Below are 6,363 nucleotides of genomic sequence, written 5' to 3' on the forward strand. Positions count from 1 at the left end.
GTGTGAGTATAAGTATATTAATTTTTGAGTTTATGCCATATTTGTTGTTTTTATTTCGTTTTAGGACATCGTAACTTGTATGACTATCCTAAGACACCTATTTATATGTCCTAACTTTAGGACCAAATTTAGGACATATCTTAGTTTAGGAGACTTTCGTTAACCTGACTTCGGACTAAGACGTGTCTTAAGACCATCCTAAGACACGGCCCCAGAGTATAAGTGCGTATGCATTTCATTTAATATTTCTTGCGCAATAATACCAAATGCATGTATAAATATTGATTTCACTCGTGAACGCGATTTTTCGCTTTTCTTATCTAAATTCAGGACACGGCAGTAAGAGCTTGACATGTGACTTTCAAGCACGGTCATCATTACTTACAATATTCTGACCTTTTCTTTTCTTTTTTTAGTCACTGTCCTGTTGTGAACTTTGATATTTACTAAGGATTTTCTACCCCAAGAACAATCTCCGGCGCAGAGTTCATATCCGTTCCATACATGCTCCTCAATACTGCACTAATATGAGTGTAGTGTTACGAAGTATCAGGTATCAGAAAACTTCTGAAAACAAGATATTCTTCAAAACCAAGTTTTCCTGTAGAATATTTTGATTGATTTAAGTAAAATCAGGACATCCTTAAAATTTGATATGTTTTATGAGATCAAAATAAGTCTTTATATAAGAGGTACCAATGGAGCTGGTGTGTTACTTCCAAGAAAAGTATACGAAGCCGTCTTATAAGTGCATGCCACAGGGTTTTATTGCACATGGAAATTGGACTTTAAAGGTATCTGTACAACATCTACCATGAGTACAGACATCTTCAATAACGAGTTGAGCATCTAGGAAACAAAATATGAAGATATGATAGATAAAATAAATGCATTCAGATTATAAAGCAAATTGAGAGCATAAATTTATTTTGCGATTGGTTTGTGTAATTTGCATTAGATAGCCGGTTTGTAGAAACGCTTGCAAAAGGGTTATGAAAAAATGATGTACATTCCCAAGTGATAAATAAAATAGTCGAGCCTTGAAATGTATATTCAAATAGTATAGCTGTATATATACACTTTTCTATTCACAACTATCCAACATTGCTTTCAACTGACATGTGCAGGAATCTACACACAATTATATATTTTTAATAAAGGTGTTTTAACATCATCATTATCTTATTCCATTCACAGTCAATTATTTCAATTTAAAAGCAAACAAAAATTCAGCAACAACTTTTTTGGTGACCAGTCAGCGGTCTGGGGTTCACGTATTGCTTCTTTTTTTTTAAAGAAAGCAACTTGTTATATATTACCAATGAAATTATGTCATCAGTGATGTAAAATATTTAATTATTAGAAATTATCAAAAATGCCTTGTTGACAAAAATATGTATTAAACCATGTGTCAAAATAACATGTCTACCAAAATTAGCCTAAACAAATAACGGCTTCCTAATCGGAAAACGAGTTACATCCAGGTCGGAAAAAATATAAGGTATTTTTATTTTTGTTTTCTCCTTCAGCTGATCACGATGTCAAGGATAAAACTTAAAAGGACAAAAACATACGACTCGCGAAAAGGCGGTCAACTATCTCTTTCATGTTGACCAATCAAAATGCGTAATATTAAAAATATCCTATAAATTCGCCCGCAAAGATTTACTTTTTTGTCAATTTTGAGATCTTTAGCATTTACGGTAAGTGTCTTTTATTAATTGATTGATTCATTCAGCTTTATAATCAGTTTCTAAAATACTGGTGTTTGTTTTTTTTATTGTTTGGAATTTTGAATTGCTTAATTTGGATAATATTTTTAGGTCCATTTTTGTCAATAAATCCTCCACGTGTTTATGTATTTATACATCCTTGGTTTTAAAATTTTTGACTTTATGCACTTTTGATGAAGGTTAATACAGGAAAGCGCTTCGGACGCTAACAAAATATGAAGCTTTTTTAAAGCGCAAATGTAAAGACTATATATAACGTTTGTAGGAAATTTTACAAAGCTTATTAAGTAGAATTAAACTTTATTGAGATTTACATTCTTTCATAATTATTTCAATAAACTTTTTTTTTCGGCGCAAATTTAAATAGTTACGTGTGTACTTATTCGTGTTTGTATCATATATTTTTTCATGAGCTGGCGGGAACATAACTTCATAAACCACATCATTCTTTAGGACATTCATAAGTATTTAAAAGATTTTTTTAGACCTGAAGCGGATTTTATATGAAGATACCAAATTTATATTTTGTAAAATTATTTCAGTGAAGACATAATTTGGATACTAAAATTGTTATTATACGTTCATGAACAGTTATTGTAAGATGCTAGTTTTAACAGAATTTATTTTTCTTTTCAGAAACTTGACAATCTGGTATTAAAGATGGCAGTTCTTAAGGTGATATTGCTTGTCTCAGCTTTTCTTGTCATACGGGCTGAGGAGGAGAGTAAAGGACATATACACAAGCCAATGGAAACGAATTCTGATCCTGAGACGGAAGCCTCAAAAAGTCTACTTCGACTTAAGCGTGACTACTACGGACACTGCACTTCCGTTAGTACACCATTTACCGTCGATGGAGGCGGCAATACTGTCTATTTGGACCGTCAAAGTCCAAACTGTGGGCTTACCGCTATGAGATCATTTCATTTGGTACGGAACGGAGCCGGAAACCAGGTCAGATATGATTTAAGTTGTTGCACTCTACCTCGTGATTTCAGATGTACAACCGAATCACGACACACCAATTTCAATTTTGATGGGAAAGGTAAAGTGGTATATTTGGATCGTCATCAAGTAGCTTGTCCCTATAACGGATTTTTAAAGCAGTTCCACCTGAACCGCAATGGAGGTCTCGACATGTACAGGTATACTTATTCGTGCTGTACACCAAATGGGTCGGAGCGGGCAAACATGAGATGCACGTCCCACAGTACACCAGCTAATTCTGATGGTGGTGGAAAGAATTTTGTATATCTTGATAGACACCAAGTGACCTGTCACCTTGGATACTTCCTGAATAGCTTTAAACTTGTCCGTCCATCTCGTGGTAAAATACGCTACGATTACAGATGCTGTGCATATATTCGGTCCTAACCCTTTTGATCTCAACAACCCGCGAAGTGAAATGCTGATGCTGCTGAACTTTAAAAATAGAACTGCTTGATTTAGAATATAGATACTGTATTATATTTGATATCGTATTTTTTAAATTCAGATTTAGAATCTATGTAGGCATTGTTTCTACAATGATTATTTTCCTTTAGTTTTAGAATGAAGGTTATCGGGGAAAAAAAATTACCTTTTTTAAGAAATTGAATTAAACCTTGAACTTTACTTATAATAATAAAATGCATTAAACTTAAGATCTTTTCAAAACACTTGTCATGTTTCCTTGTTAATACTGTACAGTAGTACTTCTGGAAAAAATGTTCATGTTTGAAAATTCGCGTTAATATATTTATACACTATACAATAATAGCTTCATTGCAGTCTGTAGTAATGTTATCGTTGTAAGTCTTGGGCTTCAAATATATTGAATGGGGATAAACATGACTAAAATGGCAATAATGTCTTTTGTTATCGTTTCGGTGTTCTCGTTGTAGTGAGCTTGCCTACGAACGATGAAGGTCTTTTGTGTAAACCTCCATTGGGTGATTTCAAACATTTAAAGTACAATTTGTCATAAATCAGATCTTTTGTTTTTGTCGTTTACAGTTTTTGCCTTTTTTTTTCTTGCAAGGGCACTGTATAGCTAACTGTCGGTATGAGATTGGCTTATATTTGAAATTGTTCGATGATCTATAGTTACACGTGCTTTGGTCTCTTGTTAATAGTTGTCTCATTGACAATCATGATACATCTCCTTATTTTTATATTGAGTCATCTTCTGAATCAAGCACGTGACATTAAAGGCACAGATCATCTTAAGTGAGGAGATGGATGCTGTTTTTTTTTTATCTCTCTTTTCTAAAACATTCTGATTTCGAACATTGGTTAACAGATCTGTCAATCCGAAGAGTTGGACTAATTTGAAGTCTAAAAATTGTCTATCATGTTAATGCACGCCAGTGATCTTAAGGTTACATCCCATTTCTCTAAAATGTTCTTCAATGATCTAAGCATAATACTTGAAGAAACTTACAAAGAGGGTATTCTCGTGATAAACAGGCTGTATCACAACAACGCCCGCTTAAAGTTACAGTTCAGCAATCAACATTAGACAACAAATATAAAAAAGAAGATGTGGTATGATTGCCAATGAGACAACTATCCACAAAAGACCAAAATGACACAAACATTAACAACTATAGGTCACCGTACGGCCTTCAACAATGAGCCAAGCCCATACCGCACAGTCAGCTATAAAAGGCCCCGATAAGACAATGTAAAACAATCCAAACGAGAAAACTAACGGCCTTATTTATGTAAAAAAATGAACGAAAAACAAATATGTTAAAAAAAAAAAAGGGGCCGTCGAAAAACTACTCCAAACTTCACCCAACAATCCACCACACCTACCCATTCTATGTCAATCTGTCAAACGTTGCTGGTTCCAACAACACTCAGAATCCTATTGATTTATATGTAGAATGAAAAATTTGAATCTTGAGATAAACAAGAAGAATGAAATTCATCAATAACACACACAACCCATAAAAATACACATCTTGAGGTTACAACACAGCAATATAAAAGTGTGTAAATTATAGGTCAAGCTCCATTTTGCTGAAGGTAAGGGAACGACCATTTAATTTTAAAGGGGGCGGGGGGAGGGGGGTAGGGTTATGGTTTTTGTCTCGCCTTGACGGAGTCAAAAGCGAGACATAGGTATGCTGTTTCCGGCGTCGTCGGCGGCGTCAACAATGTATTAGTTTGTGATTAGGTCTAGTTTATGCAGTCAGGATCCTACTTCGTCAAAATTATCTCCCCATTACGCCAGTCCATTTTCACAATCGTAGAAATGGAAGCCATTGTAGGGATGACGCGCTACTAATTTTGCTCTTGCAAACCGATAAATTTATCCACATTGCACCAGTACGATCCTTATATGTCAGTTACATTTTATAAGAGACAGTGGCGGATCCAGGGGGGGGGGGGGGGTTCCGGGGGTGCGCACCCCCCTTTATTTTTGCCGATCAATGCATTTGTATCGGGACATATGTTTTGCACCCCCCCCCCCCCTTGTCCTGGGTTAGCACCCCCCCTTTCGAAAATTCCTGCATCCGCCCCTGAGAGAAATGTATCAACTCGCTAATGAGCACCAGTTAATGATCTTGTCTGCATTGATTCAACTTAAAACTATTGTCTGATCGGTTGTCAGGTGGAATTTTCGAAAATTCATAAACATTTAAAAAAAATTCTAATTAAATATTTCGTGGAAGGGCAGACTAGATTTGTTTAGTGGTGGAAGACTATAAACCCTAGTTATCACACACAAAAAATTATAATTTTTCGAAGATATGCATTTTCATCATCCAACTTGAAAGACTGTCGTCAAGTACTTTTAGTAAAATAATAGCTATTCGAACACATCTACTCTATTTTTGTGATTCATTAGATAGGTATTTCACTTGACCCATATATTTCATCTTTTAGTACTGTGATTTTTTTAAGTTATAAAGTCAACCTGTAGCTTTAATATATAAAAATGATTGAATCTGAAGCGAGACGGTGTATGAAATATTCTTGCTTTGTACGATATCAAGGCAAAATATTCAACTCAAACACGCCCTAACATAAAAAGGTGCACTCGATTTTCTCTTTTCGATACTATTGTTACCCATTTTTTGGAATTTTTTCTTGAGTCACATAATAGAAGGGCAGACACGAAAATTACTGAACTAATAGATTGATATGTTTTCCTTCCGTGGTAATTTTTTAAAAGAAATCGGAGGATATTTTCTACATCCAACTTGAAAGATACCCATGTCGTCGACCTGATATCTAATTGTTCTACTTAACTATGTACTAGATAAATTGAAAACTTATGCAAATGGTGTTTTTAAAATATAACACTTCGTTATTGAGAAGAAAATTGTAATTTTGTTTGTTTCTATTAACTTTTAAATTTTTTGTCACTCTAGTAAACATTACAGTACACATTTATCGCCTTCTCTAACAAAGAGCTTCGATTCTTTTGTTCTATTTCAACTGGGTTTCCGACTGTATGGTGAGCCACAAGTGCTAAGTCAATCCTATTTGGTATGCAGTTGTATAAGCATTGGCACATCTCATTTCCATGGAGATTATTTGGCACTGCCTCCTCAGTCATGGTCTATTGACTTTGAAACTTTTGCTTATTTTACATGTCTTAGTTTGTGATTAGGTCAGTTTATGGGGAACCACAAGT

At 34.6% G+C, this 6,363-nt stretch overlaps 1 long non-coding RNA gene across 1 annotated transcript; it reads left to right on the plus strand.

Moving 5' to 3' along the window:
- Positions 1–1,546: 1,546 nt before the first annotated feature.
- On the plus strand, positions 1,547–3,509 carry LOC143049882 (uncharacterized). Its single transcript, XR_012970343.1, has 2 exons — positions 1,547–1,703; positions 2,370–3,509. It is a non-coding gene; the product is annotated as an uncharacterized LOC143049882 (long non-coding RNA).
- The last annotated feature ends 2,854 nt before the right edge of the window (positions 3,510–6,363 follow it).

The sequence above is a fragment of the Mytilus galloprovincialis genome, chromosome 10 (genome assembly GCF_965363235.1).
Source record: "Mytilus galloprovincialis chromosome 10, xbMytGall1.hap1.1, whole genome shotgun sequence".
NCBI lineage: Eukaryota > Metazoa > Mollusca > Bivalvia > Mytilida > Mytilidae > Mytilus > Mytilus galloprovincialis.